Below are 21,286 nucleotides of genomic sequence, written 5' to 3' on the forward strand. Positions count from 1 at the left end.
TTCTCTAGTTTCTAGTCTGTTTTATTCAGGGCTTTAGGTAGATGTCACTCATACTAAAAAAATTTCAGTACCCGTTTGAAAGCTGCAGAATAAAGTCAGGCATTGTAGCATTTGAACCTGTAATACAGGCTGTCTATGTGTTAATGCAGCTAATGGAAGAAGAGAGACTCTGCATCTCTTAGTAATAATGCAGTGTATTTGCCTGTGGTTGTGTTGAATAAGCTGGCACAGTTTTGCTTGAAATATTTGAAGGCAGAGCTCTGTTGACCAGTCCTGAAGTTTTTCTGTGGCACTGTTCTTGCTCTAAGCACACCGACGTGCATGGAAGCAACCCATGCCCCTGCCATGCACATACATCTAACGCAGTAGTAACATAGAGATTTTGTTTTGCCCTCATAATATTTAGAGAGACCCACTTCAAATCTCATACCAGCAGACTGCAGAAGTGATTAATGGTGTAATTGGACACGGCCCTTTTTTCTGCTCATTCAAGTTTTTTACACAAGGAGCCAGAATACGTAAAAATCTATAAAGGTTTCAGTTCTGCACTTTTTTTTGTGCATGAGTCAATTGCTGAGACTGGAACTGATTAAAAATCAGAATTTATCTTTCCTCCCAAATTTTGTCAAAACTGGTATGATTGCGTAAACAGAGCTGGTTTTCTCAATCTGGCTTTTCCTGATGGAAATCTGTTCCAGTGGAAATCTTCTGCCAGATCTTGTTGAAGAACATATGGATCCTAAAGCTGCTGTGACTGAGGAATGAGGCAGTTGTCTGCTTGTGCATTTAAAAAAAAAAAAGAAAAATAAAAAAAATCCACAGCAACAACAAGAGGAACTGCTGTTTTGGGACTTAACATCTCTCCATCCATCTCCAGTTTCAGCTCTCGGACTGAGCAGAATTCCTGAGCACTGATCTTCATTTCTGGGAAAACAGTTTTAGCATGTTTGTAGCCACGCGCATCTCTCTGGAGCAAAGAAAGCATTACACAAAACTAAATTCAAGAAAAAAATAAAATTAAATAAAATAAAGCCATTTATTGCCTGTGATGGAAAGCTGTAGGTGTGTGACAGAGGCATATTCAAACTCAAGATGCAAAGCCTGCTATCAGGGAGCTGAATGTGCTGTCACATAAACAAAAAACACTGTAGAAGGCAGCACATTCATAGCAACATTTGGAGAGATAACATATTCCAGGTAAAAGACAAGCATCCTAATATATATCCTTCAATCGCATGCGCCAAATTAAATCACGGAAGTGTGCTTTCTTATAGTGAATATATGTACCTTCTAACAGCAGTGCTGAATTTGGCTCATTGGGTCAATTCTGTTCTCTTTATTTGTTCATGTGAATAGTATTTCTAACACAGTTAATAAAGCAGGTTAGAGTTTGTGGGGTTTTGCCAGCTTCTGTAGTGTTTCTCCCAGCGTAAGTGGTCACCAGCTAAAAATCCTCCAGGGAGGGTCAAGTTTTGGCAGGAAGAAATCGCAGTTCCCACAGGGACGTGGCTGGGGCCTCGAGATAAATGGAAATGTCACTGGTTTGCTGCAGTAAAGAAGCAAAGATGCTTCTTTCCCAACACTGATATCCCAGATGTGCTTCCCACATTATTTGAAATTCATGGAAATTAGATATTTATAGCACCGTGCTCATTAATTTGAATAGAAATGGAGTCCCAAATAGTAAGCGAATGTTTTCAACTTTCATGTGCTTAGTTGCATCAGCCTATTCTTAGCTTATTCATTCCAGGTTGTGATCAAACTGGATTAAGATGTGCATTCATACGTAGTGACAAGTTTGACACAGTGCCTTGAAAGGTGGGAGGGTAGTTAACTGATTTCCATTGCTATCAAAGTATTTGCTTGCAATTAGCAATCAGAAGCATGAAAGGATTTTGTTGCAGCAGGGATAAATCTTTAAATAATGCCGGCACATTTCCCAAAGCTCGCCTTACTGGCCTCTGCGGTTAAGGCAAATGAATAGAGTTAGAGATGAACCAAAGGAAAAAGTGGCACTGGAGAGAAAGGGGCAAAAATCAAATATCTTTTGAGAGATGTCTATCACAGATATCGCTTTGCATTTGAATTGCAGTGAGCCTTTTATTAGAGATGTGTGCCAGTTGCTTTTTAAACTGCTCTAAGAGAACATCCCTACTGTTCATCATCCCCCAAAATAAACAACAAATAATGTGTGAAACATGGAATCAGAGAGGCAAAGTGTTTTGCTCACTATCTCATTGTAGGTCAGTGGCAGAAGGTGGGGGGAGGCTTGTAGATCCCCAGTTCCCACTGCTTGGACATTACTGGCTCTTCTCCATAGCTGCTGCCTGGAAGGGGACAGTCAGAGTCCCAGCTGGCTTTCCTGGGGTATTTTTGATCCTGAGAGCTCTTGCCGATGGATGGCAGGGGTGACCAGGGTGCCTCTGGCTGCTGCTGCTAAACTAAGAAATGGCAGGAAGATGTAGCTTGGAGCATTCAAGCCGTCTCTGTTTTGGGGGATGCGCATGTGCTGTGTACCCTGGAGTACAAGCTTGAAACAGCTTGTTAGAAGAGGTTTTATACAGCTGACTGCTAATTGTGGTAGGCAATTTTTCTGTGCCTGGAGAGGACTGTCTCCAGCTGACCATGAACTGCAGGGGAAAAAGTCCACCTGAGGGTGCTGAACAGATTTCAGCTGAGCTCTGGAAAAACACGGGTGCTGCTCTCAGCCCTGGTGCAACTGAGGGCTCTGGCATGGACCAGGAAGGTGGAGAGCCCTGCTTCAAGTCTCTGGTGTGTTAGGCAAGACAATGACTATCACCTTAAATGAGTTCTGATCTCTTCTGGACAAGTCCGTTGGCTCTCTGTCAACAGAAGCAGGGACTGAGTTATCTGGTGTGGCCTGAAACCTGGATGCCGGGCAGCTGGCTGGAAGTCCTGTGCCGCTGCGGTACGACTCTTTCCTTTCCCTGCTGCACTCCTCGTGTCGGAGCACTCTTCAGATTGCTACCCCATAATCCACCAGCAACAGCTTTTGGATCGAGTGTCAGTGGGATTGAATTAATTGTCCTTGGTATCCCCAGGCACAGCGCTCCCTTCTCTGCTGCTGCTTCCCTGTGCGGTCTCTTCTGTAATGCCCAGTCCTTTATGCCCAGAGATGCGGCAGGAGAAGGGTACCTGATGTCCCCGTGCAGAGCAGCTGTGCAGAACATTTCTGTTCCCTTAGACTGACGGGCTGCCTCGACTCCAGTAAACTAAATGTGCCTGGGACAGTTCTCAGACACTGAAGCCATCTGGCATGAACTGCCTGCATCTCTATTGCTAACCTCTTGGAGCCTCCCAAAAAGGCTGCAGATTGCTCTTCGGCAATGGGCCAGTACCTGTGTTAATTCCCAGACGGCACCCAGGAGTTTCCTGGGGGAGCACTAGCTGGCTGGCAAGGGCCAAAACCATGCCTGTGACTGTGTTAACAATTTAACTTTATAAAGGCCTCAGTGCTAGTGCCCACGAATGGTCCTTGACACTGGTTAGTTTATTAGCGCAGAGACACGTGTCCCTTTCCCTTTTTTCTTTCGGGGGACCAGTCCCACAGTCATGCCTAGTGCTCCTGGGTGCACAAGGGGCAGGAAGATGCCAACATTGTGAGGCCTTAGTGAAGAGAACAATCTTCTTTTAAAATCATGCGATTTTCTGATTTCTCTACATGGCTCCAAGCTAGGACTAAAATCCGGAGGAAAACCTCTCCTGAAGTGTTTCGCTTATTCTTACAAGTCAGTAAGCAGTTTCATTGCATCTTTAGAGAATGGCAAAATGAAAGGACTGAAAATGAACACTGGCATCCCAAAGGCACCTTAGCTTGTTTTCAGTGTCTTTTCAAGGTAGCCATTCTGTTACTTAGATATTGGAGGCACTTGGGCAGAGCTTCTTCTTTAAAGACCCATGAATGGATAGACTATGCGTCAAAATGCAATTTAAAAATAAAAAAGGCACATAATAAAAACAATATCATTCCATAATTCTTAGTACCATTAAACCAGTCAGCAGGGGACGTAGAAGTCACACAGGAAAGAAAAAGCGTGATAATTCTTTAGAAGAACATAGGCTTCTAAATTACTTTGCAGCTTCCAACCATCTGGGGAGAAAAATAAAGTACGCTCATCCTTGCTTGAACTGATGAAATGAAACTACAAAAAAGACTGGGTTTTTGTATTGCTGGTCTGCATGCTAATTCAGAGCCTGGAGCTGGTGGATTCTGCATTGACTGAGCCTAGTTCGCACAGCGTACGTGTTGAGAACTTGCCTCTGTGATATAGCCTGAATAATTTCATTCTGGTGGAAATGGTTGCTCAGTGGCATGTACAGAGAGTAAGAACTTTAGTCTGGTTTCCTGGGGAAATGAGGTGTTACATGTTCACAATGTGTGTGTGAACGCACATTTGCTTCTCCTGCTCCTCCCCAGTAGTTTTTTAATTCAACTGGCCAATATCAACCAGATCTGATTAAAGCCCCAACAAGCTTTGTGACAATCGGTGACTTCATAGAGGAGAGAGACTCTTTTTGTACCTTCACTGTATAAAAGGTTGCAGTATGGATTTACTCCCTGGGACACTGGAGGCATGGTACAATACAACAAATATATATATATTCACTATATATACAACCTATAAAAGGTTGCAGTATGGATTTACTCCCTGGGACACTGGAGGCATGGTACAAAGGAGGATTAATAGGAATGCTCCAGCCAAGGGAGAAGCATCAGTGGGAGCTGATAGCTTGTTAGACATCAGAGAATCTAGCCATGAGCCACAGAGCCATGGAAGACCAGACTTCAGTAGCTCCATTTCCCAGGGAGCTAACTTTTTTTTTCCCTTGTTTTTCTGTCTCTGCTCTTCCAGCCAGCAGTAGAATGCTATTTTAAGGGCTATGGGTCACTAACAAATAAAGAAGATATGGCATCCTGCTTAAGACTTCTGGAAAGCAGCCCAGCAAAGAAATGACTAGCAAAGAAACTGCCATCTAGAGCATGCTGCCTTCCTGAGGCAACAACGTAATGGTGAAGCACCAGGTCTCTACATCTTCCTTTGAACTTGCGGGCATTCCTGCTGTAAGGAAAGGTTGGGCCCTTTGTGGGTGCAGGGCAGCTATTGCTGTGAGGATTGGCTGGGGGGGGGCGGGGGTATGGACCTTTTGTAACACAGCCTGTGACTTGTGCCCTCAGGACCAGCAGATAAAAGGGAAGTGTGTACTTTTTAGCAGGTCTTGCTCATTTTTGGAGTGAGCAGGTTATTTGTAATGTCTAATGAGTTGCTATGAGGGGTGGGATTCCTTGGGCAAATGACCCCTGTACAAAGCCCCAGGTTTATGGGGCTTGTGGTGACCCAGGGGAGGCTGAGCTAACACCCACTAATGACTGCAGTGACAGCCCAAGTGGAAACGGAAGGAAAGCAGTTTCTGTAGGAGCAGTTGGACAGAAAAAAAACCCCCTGTGTCCAGACTTAGCGTCCTTTGGTGCCTTTCAATAGCGTGGTTATGTGTGCAAGAATTAAAAGAGAAAAAGGCATGCAAACAGCTAACGAGCAGTTTGAGCCACACTCACAAGATGTGATAGTACCTGTGAGTGCCGTTTACCTAGATACATCTTCAAATAAGGACTTCCACACTTTCTTCCTTTGCATGAGAGGAGCTCTGTGTAAGCATTCATGAAACTATCCCACTGTCATCCTTTATCATCCTTCAAATTATTGCTTCTTACGATCCTTCATTCCCTCCTTGTTTCTCTCCTATCTGCCTGTCTATATCTGTGTGCTGTCACCTCTCTGGAATTTGGCTTGAGATTTCCAGTGCACAAGCTCTCTTTCTGTTCTGATTTATATAGCACATTGCACAATGGGTCAGAGCCCACACCTGATGAAAATATGGTATTGCTTTTATAATAGTCATACTTTACACACAGACATGCAGATATTTACTCCTTTTTTTTGGAAATGAAAAGAGAAATGTGAACTCTCCTGGCATTTTGATAAAGAATTTTCCAGGTAGAGTTGCTTGTGGGTGTTTTTTTTATTTTGTGGGCTTTTTTCCCCCAACTACAAGGGACTTTTATCCAGAATTTTACAGCATTTCTCTTTTTTCTTGGGCCTGACTGGAGTTTGGCTAGCGCTTTATCAGGTCCTGGGTCTTGTTCCTGCCTTATTTCTTGAATCTTTTTTAGCATTTGTATCATTTTTGGTAGTAACCTGCCCAATTCCATCCCCACTGTGTCCATATGGTAGGATCCTCTCCCACGTCCAACACGTAGCTTGGGTAACAGCGGCAGCATTTTACTCTTGATGCACAGACCTGATTCTCTTTGCCACAGGGAGTTACGTACTTGGGCTCATCCAACCTTACTGACAAATTTAAGTGAGAAGGCTGGTCCCCTGCAGGCTCTCTTTATAGTCAGTGGAGTTTGATGGACATGCCCAAAAGTAGTTTTTCCCACCTGATATATGGAACATTCTCCACAAGCATTTGTCCCAGAGCTTCCAGCCTTGGCTACACACTTGGCCTAGGCAGTGTCAGTGTTTGGCCATTGCGTTTCTTGTGCTGAAAAAAGTCACAGAACACTCATATATTAGGAAAATAGACTAGTGACATTACTTCTGTTTTGATTTCTATTATAATAAGAAATAAGGCATTTGGTAATGAGTTTTTCGTATGTATTGCTTGTGTTTTATGACTACATTGCTGCAGTTTATATCGCTAACTGTATATTTAACAAACTTAAAAACAAGGTCAACAGATCAACAGGTAGATCATTAATGGGGATACATGAGTTACAAATGAAGAAGCACAAACCAAGACCTTTGGAGTCACCTGAAGTGCAGTGGAAAAGGAAGCTTGTGAGAGCCGATCACCCAGGGCAGAGACTGGCTAGCTGACACAAGGCGCTGATGATGGAGGAGGGTGATTACGGTGTTGGACTGAAACTCTACCTTGGCAGATGGGCTGTAGTTTGACCTCTTGGAGATGCCATAGCTGGACTCATTGAGGGAAACCATTCCTGGGCTTAGACTGCAGTTAGAGGTAGGTGCACTCCCAACGCAGTTCCTTCAGTCAAGAGCCAAAAGTCAGGTGGGATGACTCTGGATCATTCTTTCTCTTTTTGTACACATGTGAAAACCAAGAGCCATGTCCTATGACTTTTGCATGGGGCATCCATTCCATATTTTGCATCCCATATTTCTAAAACCTCTGGGGGCCTGGGGTGCAAGGGAGACAGAATCTGCCAATTTGTCAAGAGAAGTAATGTTTCATTTAAGTTATTCCATTGTTGTTTAATGCATTCGTCGTCATGTTACTCCTGGAAAGCAGGGAAGTCCTCCTTGCCCCTTTCTGCAGTTGGAAACTGTGGCATGAAGAAGTTCTTTGTCTAAAATATTTCAGGAGGCCTCTGCTGGAAGGAGGCTTGGATTGATGTCTGAGGCTCACTTCTGAATCTGTATAAGATGAGATCTCACTTGGGATCTTTACTGATCGGTTGGGACTGGCTACAAAGGTGGGTTACTTTTCACCAGGACAGATTCAGGACTTTGAAACAGCTTCTGTTGTAACCTCAGAGAGATGGTGGACACAGGGATGGTTAGGAGCTGTTTGTGTAGTTCATTGATTTCAAGAAGGGGCAAGAATTTAATAAATAACAAAACTTTGGGGCTGACAGGCCTCAATAGAACTTTTTTTGATGAATAATGCCCAATGTTCAGACTCATATCTGTCAGCTTTTGTCTTTTGCCGTTTGTGAGTTTCTCATCCAAACTCTTTTTGTAGTTAATAATTTAAATTTTGCAGGCTTGCTGTTCACTTTGTTTTGCTCTGCACTGCATTCATTGAAAAAGCATGAGAGCTTTCCTTGATATGGTAACCAAGACTAGGTATAATATACCCAGAAAGGTCTCATAACTTCCTTACAGTGTATAGCAATATAGTAGCGCTTTTGATTTATATTATATTCCCCTAGCAACCACACATTTTGTTTGCCGCCTTCATTTCAGCTGCATGTTGGACTAACAGCTTTGGGATTTTTTTCCTCACAGTAAAAATCCTTAATCTCTTAAACAGCTCCAAATCACTTTGGTCAGTGTGCTAAAACTTCTCATTTTTATCATGGTTTTTCTTTTTTTATTATTACTGCTTTTTTTTTCCCCTGTTACTTTCTTCCTTTTTGCATAAGCTTTAAGCTTGGTGGCTTTATTGATTTAATACGTGACTGTACATTTTTTTAGATTTGAGAGGTTGATATAGGTACTCAGTGTCTACTCCAAGCTGGTATTTACAAACTTACCAACCCTATCCAAGTCTTTTGTGCAGAGTGAATGCTGGCACCCGGGAAGCATTTACTCCATCCACAATACTTCCACTGTTTGTGCTGCCGTTGAATTTCTGCTGTGAATGCCTTCAAGGGAAAATAGCATTTTCCCCCTCCCACTATCCACTGGGAAGAGAAGAACCACTCAGAAGAGTTCATTTCTGTTGGGAGGGTGTTAATTTATTATGGTGTTCTAAATTTATGTATAAACAAATGTTATTTTGAGAGCAGGCGGCTTTTATAGTGACAGAGCCGTCTGCAGGGGACTGATTCTAATTTAATTTCTTTATTTCTGTTTCTATTTCTAGAACACAGCTATCACTCAGTCCATAGTCAGTGGGAAGGCAGGTGGGGGCAGCCACAGGCAGGACCCAGCAGATGTTGAGATGCAACCCAGCCAGTGCTAATGTGGGAGCAATTTTCTTACGTGAATTGCTGTAAAGGCATTTCTCCCAGTCCTGACCTCTCCATGCTGTATTTAATGTCCCTAGGCTCAAACCCTAAGGGTCCGTCCTGACAAACAATACTTTGGCAGGCACTAGCCCTGCAGAGGCATTAGGAAAGTAATGGGAGCAAGTACCAGTGTGTGGTTTAAACCTGAACTTCATCTTCCTGTCACCTTTAATAATCTAATCCCATGCAATGGAGAGGCCAGCCCAGGAGCCTCTCGTAACCATACACTAATCATGAACTGGGGGCTCATCCTTCTCTTGTTTATCCAGCGGGAGCTGGACTCTTTGAGCCAATTTCAGCATCGAAGCAAGTGACAGCCTTGGTTCAGGCGGCAGATTTGAGCATCAGTGGCACTGAGCAGAGGCGTGTGTGTATGGGGGGTGTTTGGAAAGTGGGAGTATGGGAGATGAGCTTTTCTTTGATCTATCCAAAACTATTGTGGTTGTATCATCTTGGGAACGTTACAAGCAAACATGATATCAGCTCCTTTTGAAAATGCATGTTAAATGTGAGAAGCAGCAAAGAACGAAGCGTATGGGTGGAACTGGTTATTTTACCACAGTTTCCAACCCAGGAACCTACGTCCCTCAAGTGAAAGGCTTTGAGAAGTTGTCTTGCTTCTGGGGGGCTTTCGACGAGTGGAATTTATCCCTTTACAATGCCATTTGTAGGGGATGCCCCTGGGTGTTTTTTAAAGAACAGTAAAAAGGAGTATGTTCTCTTACTCTGCATGTTTCAGACTGTGACTATTCTGCCTTTTGCAAATGCTTTGGGTGGATTCAAACACAGGATGCAAGAAAACACAAGAAAATCAACAGGTAAAATGTATTGTTAAAGCTATACTAGGAAAGCACTGAAAAATGTCTATGGAGTGTAAGAAAATTAGTAGTTCCTGAACTGTAGCACCACATGGGTATGTGACGTGGGGGCTATAAATGGGCTAGGCAGATTGATCCTATTTTCCCCTCTTTGAATGTCTCTGGAAACAAATAATTTTCTTTTTGTACTGCTCATCTGTGTTTATAATTGGTGGCAGTTACACTATCAGGAACAAGACAAGTATTGCAATAATTTTGCTGAATTTCAATTAAAATCGAATCTATGTTACACTAAATTCAATAGACCAGCCATTACCTTTATTGTTCATGGGAATACATTTTTTCCTGTGACCTTGGCACCTCAGATAGTGCCCCAGGACATTTTCTCTCATCATTTTTGTTCAAGCAAGGTGATTATGGGGAGAATTTTCTGTTTTATACAACAAGAAAGGAAAATTAAACCTGTATAAAAACTTTAGGCAATCTCTGGCTTAATCCTAAATTATTGCTTAATATAAAATATATTAGCAGAGAACACATTTGTGAAAGATGGGCATGTGAGAGATTTCACCCCAGCGATGGAGCTATGCATCATAGCTAAAAAACTTACACAAGAAATCTCAGATGCATTGGAAGTGTATTTGGAAATGTTTCCTGTGCTTCCGTCCAGAATGAACTTTGAAACCATGTTATAGAAAACCTTTGGATCAGGTGCTACAAATTTGAAGTAACCAGCAGTAGCAAGGTCCTTAAGAGACAGTGCAACAACCTGACAGAGTGAATGGTCCTGAAAATCTCACAGCTTTAATTTGTAGATCATTTCCTTGGAGAGATACCCTATCCAAGGGGTGTTTGTGTATTGCAGGAACTCACGCTTGACTTCTTCATGCTGGCTGATGACTGGCTTCTTTCAGCCCACATAATTTCAGCATAGGTGGGAAGCAAGACCTAGTATCGCTCCAATACCAGTGGACTCCTGAACAAACATTTATCCCACAATCTTGGTTATTTCCCACTAAGTACTGACCTGGAAATTCACAGCTCAGATTAGAGAGATTAAAAACCAGGTTGAAGAGGAACAGGAAGTACGTGCAAAGATGCTTTTCCATCTTTCACCTCCTTCCGTCCCACTCAGCCATTTCTACTGCCCTTTTCTTCAATCAGCAGGAAAAAATATGGATTTGTAAATTATTTGTTGTATTCATCTCCAGGGTAACTGCATGTCTTTCAAGACCTAGAAGTCCTCAGGGCTTTTTAACTCATGCTGTGTCCTGGTACAGTGGAAGGATGATAACTCAAGGTGACGTATTTGCAAGGGCAGTGACTATTAGTTAACTGAAGTGAGTTTCCCTTTGGCAAGAGCCAGGTCATGTCAATGGTACTTTTGAAAATCCCACCCTCTGTCTGTACCAGACATAGCCTTCAGGTGTAACTGTCATAGGCAGATAAAAAAATCCTGAATGTTATAAACCACTGATAATCTACGGTAGCATATGCTTTTCATTTTCATCTTTATAATTTTGATGTTTGGAAAGTTTCATTAAATTTGAAACGTTTGTGAGAGTTGTGCTTGGTGACTGGAACTGCGGAGTTTCAAGCATATACTTGACGAAAACTTGGATTTGGCCACATAGACTTTATAAATTCCCCAGTCTGACTTCAAGCCAGGAGGCAGACTGGAAGGAGCAGTGATGGATGCACCCCCGCTACTTCTCTGGAAAGGAGCAGACACTTATTCCCAGTTCTGGACCTCCTGCAACGCTCAGCGTAGCTGACGATGCTGTTCTGCTGTCCTACCGAAGGATGGTGGCAGCACTCCAGGAAAATATTTTGTAATGATTGATGCTTTTCTTTGAGGATTGCATACAGAGCCCCCCAGTCCTCTCTGGATTTCCACAGTGCTGTAGTCTCACCCTCCCCCTGCATAACTCAACCTGGTTGTCCCGTGGGGAGGCTGCCCCAGTCCAGTGGTAGCCCTGATGTCATCTCTGATCTCTCTCTGTCCCTTCAGTTTGGGAGCTAGCTGAACCCCGGTACCAGCTTGGTAAAAGTCATATCTGTAGGAAACTTTCTGTTTTCCTTGGGAACTCTTCCATGTTGCACTGCTGATGAATTACCCGTCTTCCTCTCCATTTCCCATAGGAGAAACCACCTTATCACCCTGACCTCTGCAAAACAGCACCTTCTGCTTCACAGATGCACACTGCCTTTTCTCTCAGATGGTCTGATTAAGATAATTCATTAAATTCTGAACAGCTGTTCTTAGCTTGCATTTGTTTTTGAAGATTGGTGTTTCTGTGTCAGACCTGGAGAAGGTCTTTGCGTGTCCAGAAACTTGACAGTTTTTCCAACTTTATCAATTGGTCTACTAAAATATATCCTCTCTCTCCACAGAGAGGCAGAAAGGAAAAATTGGGGGAGGCTCGTCAATAGAAGGTCGTCTTCTGCCCATGGCAAACTGTCAACAGAGTCTGCAATTTTGAGTTTTCCTTCCTAAACGTTTCGCCAACTCTGAATGGCACATAGCAATCTCTGGCGCACACCAAAAAAAAAAAAGACAAAAAAAAAAAGACATGCTTTCCCATCTCTGGAGAGCTATGTGCCATCTTTGCCGGAAATAACGCAGGCTTGATGGCTTGCTCGTACACTAAATGCCTTCAGTACTTCCCACCTCTATTATTGCAACATACTTTATCTGACATTGAAAAGAATTATGCTTTTATGCCCAAGGAAAAAAAAAATCTAGTTCAGAATGGAGCTGTAAGCCTCGTCAGCAACATGGATTACTGAAATCACATCACCTCTCTGCTCTGCTCACTCCACTGACTGCCTATGTAGAGCAGCAAAAGGATTATGCAACTTTCTAATAGATTGGCTGTCACAACAAGACCCAAAATCAGGTGAGTTTGGTCTAAATTTGGGTTGTTGTGTATGCTTTTCAGAGAGCTCTCTGTATACAACTCCAGGTGCAACCAAATTGTTGTTATACAACAATAAAAAGTTGTTATACAGAGAGCTCTCTGTATACAACTCCAGGTGTCTCAGTCTGAGAAAAAGGGAGATCCATTAAAAGTCAACATCAAGCTTTCTGATCTGTTTTTAACAGTTATATTACACGTAATTACATTAGGCTTGAAATCCTTAGCAGTCTCTTTTATAGTTTGTCTTAATTAGCATTGATCTGGACATGCTGAGCAAAAGCTAAAATTTTAGCTTTGCCTTGTTCCATTCTTCTCTTTACTAGAGTAGTTTAAAGGATCAACTTGTCAAAAAGAATAAAAGACTCTCTTATGTTGAGAGTTCTCATAAAAGGCCCTAAGAGCTTCTGTAGAGCCATTACTGTCTATTGTGCACAGCAGATCTGTAAAATACTGACATGGGGCTATATTTAATGCACTGAACTCTGTTAACATGATTGGGAATCAGCATGTTTTCCTGTGGAATTGGGCACCTTTAGCCCTTGTTTCCAAGAAAGCCCCGCTGTTGTGTACTTTCCATTACTTACTTTATTGCTTTGAAACAGTGTGTTTTGTGGAGGAAGAAAAAAATGTAAAATATGGGGGAAGACAGGAGACACAGGCTTTACAAGTATGAGTAAGCTTTGTGCTGGGACAGTATATGTATTAAAAAGACAGCTTAAGGAAAATTTATTTCTATTAAGAGTGAAAGAACTGAATGTGAAGAGACCTGAATGAGATGCATAAAATTGCAAGAGATGGAGGAAATAGTGGGTGTCACAAAACTGCATCAGGCTGAAAAAAAAATGCACAGAAGGGGATACTGAAACTTGGAAGAAAGATTGATGTGACAACAGCTGCAAGTAAATACTGAGGGGGGAAAAAGTAATTTCTACACAAAGTACTGCAACCCTTGACTTTTAAATCAGTTTACAATGGCAGGAATGCATCAGCATGCATAGGGGGAAAAAAGAACACAGAGGATTTGTGTAAAGGTAATTAGGATAATTAATCGTGCTTTTTTGGCAGTCTTGATCACTGAAAACTTTGACATTTATAGGAGAAAATTATCCTTTGGTATTATTTTTGCGGTATCGTATCTACAGTCTGTGGGACCCAGACTATCTCAAGGAAGACATAACAAGGCCAGCTCGTACACGGTGAAATCTTGGCAGTTTTTTCAGACAGCTCCCCCAGAAACCCACCCCATAACTGCAAAAAGAAAAAAGAAATCGTTGCCATCTTAAAAAAAAATGAAAATTCCTGCATCAAAAAGACATTTTGTCAGCAAAGAGAAAAGTGGGTAAAAGGCCACAGAGTTCTTTAAGAATTTTGCTATTATTGCCAATTCTTTTAAAGCGTGCTCCAATACTGTGTGGAACTAAGAAATGCTAAAATAGCCAAGTGGAACTAGTCGAGCTTAAAACGAAGATTAGCTTTTTATGTGGCTGACGGAAATGCCCATTGTTAATATATGAAACACTACAAGCATCTTGCTTTTTCCGATTTCTTTGCTTGTTTGGGGTGCAATTCATTTCTCCTAACTGAGGGCCATGAGAGTTAATTTCTGTAGGTGAACTAGTCACTGAAGGGATGATATTCAGGAAGAAAGAGACACCTCTCAAGGACTGCTTATGACCAGCTGAGGCATTTAGATGAAAACGGCTGGAAATGCCCATTTCTCTCCATTGACAATATCCGACGTTGATGCCTGAGGTTAGGGTGTCAGAGGAAATGAGATGAATGCCAACACCAGCCTTCATATTTAATCTTAACCATCACAATATTACAATTATGGACTTTCAGGCTGTAGTTTATGCTGCTTTCTGTGGACCTTATTCAAGCCAGGTTCATTTTTGCAAGGACGCTGGCTAAACGTGAGTAACGTAGTGAACCTTGCCATTCATCCCTACAGCTTTTCTCATACCTTTCTGCTTCCTTCTTGTTCTCTTTGGATGCCACTGTACTGCTGTGCTGGTGGTGGAAGACCTCCTTCGAAAGATGTGTTTGTGTTGTGGGAGTGACACATGTTGCAGGCGATGTACATGCTTCCCACCTTGCAGGCAAGCTGGCCAAAGTGGGATCCTGATTTAGCAAGGGCTGAAAAGGTGGAAGCAGTCAGGCAAATAGACTGAACGCAGACACGGGAATCTGGGCATAGCTGCTGGTGCAGTGCCTGTCCAGTGTCCAGAAGCAGGCACAGAATAGGAGAAGAGACTACAGCGTGGCCCTAATGAAAACAAAAAACCAGATTCTTTCATTAAGGTTTTTGTCAAAAAGGGAGGTTCAGTATTGTGAGCAGAAAACTCTTCCTTTGAATTGTATTTCAGGACATTACCTTCCCACTGTGTTCCAGGGGAAAAAAAAAAAGAAAGATTTTGTGAATTTTTTTCTGTGAACAAGCAGAATTATATCAGGGAAATATCTGACTGTCATCCACCGAAACAAAACATCAAAGATTGTCTAAGCACTTGGATCAAAAAGAACTTTTAATTTCTTTGGTTTTGACCTTAAAACTTCTATAATTGGTTTCTGATGTTTTTGCTAGTTCTTATCTAAAGTTCCATCTTCAGTATCGCTGTCTTTCGTCTCCCAGTATTGTTGAACTTGTAAATCAGGTGATAGCTCCTAGTATAACAACTCAGCTTCATTCATTTCATGCACCAGTCACCGTGTTACTTGAAAATAAGTGGAAAAACAGCTTATGCTCTTGCATTATCTAAACGTAGGTGTTTCAGAATGCATCAAGAATTTGTTCCTTATGCCTTTTTTGCCATTTGATCCATGTATGTGCGTATAGTTGAAGTAGTTGCTGCCCTGTTCAGAAAACTTGGTCCCTTTAGTTCATTTGTCATCTCAAGAGTTGTGTCCTGAGTATAACTTGTCCTTACCTTACAGTGAGAGAGTAGAACCATATCAGTATTTTTATATTCCAATAGCATATGGTCCGTATTTATGCAGATTCAGGAGCTTAATCAATTTGCAGAATCTTTTACATACAGTGCTTCCCCACTAATTTGTTTTTTTTGGGGTTGAATATACCAATATTGTTATGTTTTTTCATAGACAGACTATTGGTAATTCTTCTCTCTGTGCAGCAGTCCTGGTTTGTAAGTGCACTTTCATGCTACAGGAATTCTAATTCATCCATGATTGCTTTCAGATGTTTTGGCGTCACTGCTGTCACAACGCTGTAACCGAAGTAACCTAAATTAATTTAGGTCTACTGGCTTTAGGAGCAATTTACAGTAATTGATGATCTTTATGGTTAATGCCTTTTGTATGTGCTTATTTTGACTTGCTGCATTAGCTTGGCACCCAAGTTGAAACAGGCAAAGTTACGTAATTTTGTCAAATTTTGCCTCGTATGTACTGGTCATTTGACAGAATACTAGATTTGATCTAATCATCCTGTCATTTGCCTTGTTAATGTGTAAATACAGTTTCTTTCAGTGCTTCCTAGCCCGACTACAGCTATTTCTCTTGCTTGCAAGTGTTGCCACTTCTAAACATATTACCCCCAAAATCTATAAACGGAGATCTTAGGAAAAACCTCTTCCTATCCTTGCTATGTTGAAGAGTGCCATGTATTCTTACTGTTTTATTTTTAACTAGCTTCTAATCCATGGCGTTACTTTCTCTCCCATCCTATGAGTCTGTAGAGCCTACCACAAGCCCACCGAAGCTGTTGTGAGTCTCTTTCTGTTGTCATTAGAGGGCTTTGGATTAAGACCAACATTTTCCCCATACTGTCTTCTGAGGGGTTTTAAGAAAGAAAAAAAAAATTGCTATGATATCATTGTTAATCTTACCCATTCTGTTACGAAAGCACTGTACGACTACGGAGGTCTTACTTCTTCCCTCCAAAATGTCTGATGTACTGAGTCTATCTGTGCTAGTGAACTAAAGAGGGCCAGGGCAGGGCCTGACAGCTGCTTGTGGTTGTCCATACTGTTAGTCTGTGAACAGAGTTGCTGGCACAGTTTTCACCTGTCGCTGTCCCCAGAAGTGTTCGGGCACAGCTCCAGCTGTAGCAGAGGCTAAAGACCTTTCGCAGTGGGCTGTCAGCATATGCTCCCTGTTTTGGAGGAGCAAGGGCCTTAAGCTGGATGGATGCAACTATACTGCTTGGCCTCCAGACAGGGGAGACCGTTCAGTGGGTTATTTTATCTTTTTGCATAGACATAACCATGCAAACTGGTAACAAAACAAGCCGTGTATTTTGCATAGCTTTGTGTACTGCCGTGGGTTGACGCAGAAGACAATGTTGCGCTTGATGCACAAACTGGATGCCGGGGAGTTGAGTGCCTGAGGAAAGGTTGGCAGGATTGCCACTGGTGACTGGACACCAAGAGGCACAGAAGGAAATGGGAATGAGTTTTGACGTCCTGTCCTTCAGTCTTTGTTTCCAGACTGCCCTCCTACTTATAGCTCGGTAGGCACAAAATGTCCTGGGCTGAGATCATGGTGGGGTCATCCTCCAAATGATCCATGCAGGATGTTTAATGGTGCTTTTAAAACTGATGTTTGCCTTTTTAGTTAGTTGGACTTTATGTATAGGCAGTTGGCCGAGAGAAAGATGATACCCTTCACATGTATCCTTTAAGGGAAGAACCTGCTATTTCACAATTTGGCTGGAAACAGTGAAGTTCACTGTCAAGTGATCCACATTAAAAAAAAAAACCAAAACACAACCCCAAACAAAAACCACTACATAAAAACTTAAAACAGAAACACAACGTTGCAGGGAGTTTTCAATTACACGGTTTCACTTTTCGAAGACAAAAGTAAGTACCAGAGTGACATTTAGACAAGAGACCGTCATTGCCACAGAATAACCTTGTTTATTAAGTGCAATTGTCTTCTGCCCTTAAATGCCACATCTGTTGAAAACATTTTTTGGTAGTCCCTTAAGTCACACAAGCTGCATTTTCAAATCCCTCTGAGAGGGACTTACCTTTAAAAAAAAAACCAACAAAACAATAAAAACAAAAACCCAACAAAAAACCCCCAACCTTCTCCCCCCAAACCCTGAAAACAGAGAGAGGCTGCACCCTGAGGGAAGGACTGTGTTGGGCATTTCAGAGCATGTAAAAGAGCAGTCCTTCTCTCCAAGACTTCTCAGCAAACCTGCCTGCCTCATAAAATGCTTTGCATTGGAAAACAGTCTGGGAAATGAGTCATTACAGTTCACCATGCCCATATTTTTGTAAAGTAGTCATTCAAGTGACCTAAGTGTGTTTCCATTCCTTAAAATAAAAAAAAAAATAGTTACAAGAAAATCTATTAATAGGTGGGATGAGACGTTCAGGGAATAGATGTAGTTGTGCTCTTCTGTGTACACTTCCCAAAGGCATCAGCACTCATCAAGGCAAAGGCCAGTGCAGCCAGGGGGTGTGACTGGGTACCAAGAAAAGATGTCACCAAAGTGAGAGGCAGGTAGCTGGAAGTGATGAACAGCCAGAAACGAGTAACCAGGAACAGCTCCTGTCCTCCAGAATGCCACTTATCTCCATCTCCTTCATTCGGAAATTTATGAACAACCTTACTTCACAATTTTGCTTAAATCTCATGAAAACACTCAACCCTTGGTGCATAAAAATATGAAGTAAGAAGGAAATGTTAAGATTAAGAGTTGTCAGGAAATGCCATGGTTTGCTTCTGTCAAAAAAGGCCGTGCACTTTCACAAGGATGGTGCTCTTGCCATGGCTTACCTTTGTCTCTCACCTCCATTTCTTATACTCTAAGCATCTTAGCACCACACCACTTTGCTTGTGCTAATGAGCTCTGTTGTGTGTGTCTTAAAATATAACTCCTCCTTGCAGAGACCTTTTCTTGGTGTTTGGAAAGTAACATGCACGTCAGTGGCACTGCATAATGGAATCACTCAGGAAAAAAAAAAAATCACTTTGGATTTAGAAGCCATCATGATATACCATTCAATAAGGAACTGAATTAACACCTCAAATTACTTAGGAACGTGGGGCTGTAAAGGACATCTGGGGTTGGGGCCAGCCCCCTGCCATAGCCAGCCTCTGTCAGATAAACCCCTTCATAAACTGATTAACTGATCCATCTTAGAACAAATTAGGTCATTTGCTACCATTACTCCCACTGGGAAATTGTTCAAGAGCCTCACTTCTCTGTTGCTTTGAAACGTTCTTCTAATTTTCAGCCTCCATTTATTCATGGCCAGTTTATATCCATTTGTTCTTGTGCCAATGTTGTCCTTTAGCTTAAATAGCTCTCCTTCCTCTCCTGTTGTATTCCTTGAGGTATTTATAGACAACATTCATATCCCCTCTGAGCTTTTGTTTTACTAGGCTGAACAAGGCGAGCTTGTCTCTTCTCGTAACACAGGCTCTTGTGTTGGCGTGATCGTCCTCATCGTTCTCCTCAGCACCTGGTCTTGTTTAAATTTGTTTCACCTCTATGCGTATGGTGACAAATACAAGTAGTAGTAGTCGTCTCTATTCAAGGTTCAATAAAGGAAAAATAATCTGCATCAAATATGCATCAAAAATAGGAAATGATACCTGCAGGAGATGAGGTGGCAGTATTTCTTATTTTTGGTAGCATTTATAAAATCCTGAGCTTATTTCAAACACAAAAGAAAACCCATTCCATGCTCTAGAAAGTTTACACATTGCTTTCCCCCACTATCTGCATCTAATAGTAGGGTTTTTTTTGCCATTTGTGGCTGCTGTTTTCCCCTCCCAGGCACTTTTTCAGGCCATTGGTTTCTTTTTAGTGTCTGGGGTAGGCACAAAAGGGAGAGTGGGGGAACCTGTGCATTTGTGTGGCCACATGTCTCTTCAGCAAACTCTTTGAAAGGATGTTTCCCCTTTCTACCCCTTCTTCATGTACAATTGTATGCCAGAGAAGGAGCTGCTATGTAGTTTTGCAGCACGCTGTCTCTTTACAGCTAACGCCGCAGGTTTCCTCCTGTCTTGGTGCACAGGTTGGAGGCCTGAGCACTGCCCTCTGTGTTGGTTGAGAAGCTGTGAAAAAGATGTGTCATGCGGCTTGGGACATGTAGCGTGCCAGCAAAGCGTCCCACGGGGCATGGAGGTCACTTTAGTCCCTTGAGTAAATCCAGGCCTGGAGACTGGCTTCATCTTTTGTCAGATAGATCTGGTTCTCTTTCATGCTTTCACATGCTCCCAAAATCATGTTCTGAAACTTCATTATTTATTATTGTAGTTATCACGCAGTGTTTGTTTTAGGGCAAGAACCAAATATGTTGACAGCAGTGTATGAGATACACATGAAAACAGTTTCAGGGAGTTTGTATTCTGATGCTTCACTACTGCACAGATTTAGGTATCTATTTCACTTTAAAAAATACGTCTTTTAAAAATACATGTAACATTTAGAAATATACGTTCATCTGCTTCAGGTTAAGCAACTGTGAAAGCCTTTGAAGAGTCAGAGCCTAGAAGATGCACACAGCTGAGGTGCTTTGGGAGGTGCAGAAAAGGTGTTGACACAGATTTATCAATTCAGTTGCACAAACTCTCCACATGCTCTTCCCTTTATACTAAGAAATGTGACATTTATGGGCCTCGCTGGTGAAGTAGGACTTTAGAAGGGACTTAAAACCTGGTGCTTCAGGTGTGGGAGATTATTTAATGTGTAGGAGCTAGTGAGAAGGCATACACAGTATTTCACAACAAATTCTGAAATCATGTGTTATTCCTTTCTCTCTTCATACTCCTGACACATGCCGTCATCAAATGGCCGTTTCACATCCCCAGCATCTAGTCACATCTCTGTTTCTCATCTAAAATACTTCCTTTCTGTTTTGAGCAGTTCCGAGACTTTAAGAGGTCTCTCAATTAGAGATGATAAAAAACATTTCAAATTTAACAACCATCAGGAAATGCAGCTTAATCAAAGTAGACACATTTTGCAGGAACAAATTGGTTTCAGTTTTGATACAATTTTAAATGGGGAATGTATGTAAATGAATCGTGTCAGCTTTGTTTCATTTAAATATATAAAATATTTCGTTTTTACTTCACTGTTTCGATTCATTTTGTTTCAGCTGTCATACTGTCAGTCAAAACACTGTTCATATTGCTGTTCATTGTGTATTTATTTATATTTAATATTTAATTAAAATGCTTTGGACTTGGAACCGTCCTGTATTGTGATGGGCTTTTTTTTTCATTTAGAGTTTTGTGTTGGTGAGAAATTTAGATGCTCAATTTTTATTTCGAATTCAGAATTTCCTACTTCCAGCAATAAACTTGCAGTGAGCCCCTTCTCCGTGTTTCTTATGCTGTGTGGGGAATACAGCTTCCCTAGATGTCGATTTTATTACCGAATGATCCAGATCAGTCCTGCTCAGCCAGCCTTTGGCACCAGAGGGTTCATCCAGATGTCGCTGAGTACCAAAAACTGGCTTAGCAGTTACAGCTGTGCCTTTCTCCAGGAGATGATTCACTGCGTGGAGGACAGCAGAGGGTTTTGGAAAAGGCGGTTCAAAGACTGTCTCTAAGAAGCAAGGGTACAAAGACTGGGGAAGGCATGCTGAAGGAGCTTAAATGAGTCACAGGCTATCAGACACTGCCTTTAACAACAAAAATAAAAAAAGAATTATTGTGGCACACAAGTTTTGTCGCTGAGACCACAGCAGGGAAGGCTGGAATGGCACTACCCAGGTCTGGGTAATTCCAGTGTGGATTTAACTGTCTCTGCCATCCATTGCCCTGCGAGCAGTTTGTTATCT

The sequence above is a fragment of the Aptenodytes forsteri genome, unplaced genomic scaffold (assembly GCF_000699145.1).
Source record: "Aptenodytes forsteri isolate BGI_AS27 unplaced genomic scaffold, ASM69914v1 Scaffold296, whole genome shotgun sequence".
In the NCBI taxonomy this organism is placed as follows: domain Eukaryota; kingdom Metazoa; phylum Chordata; class Aves; order Sphenisciformes; family Spheniscidae; genus Aptenodytes; species Aptenodytes forsteri.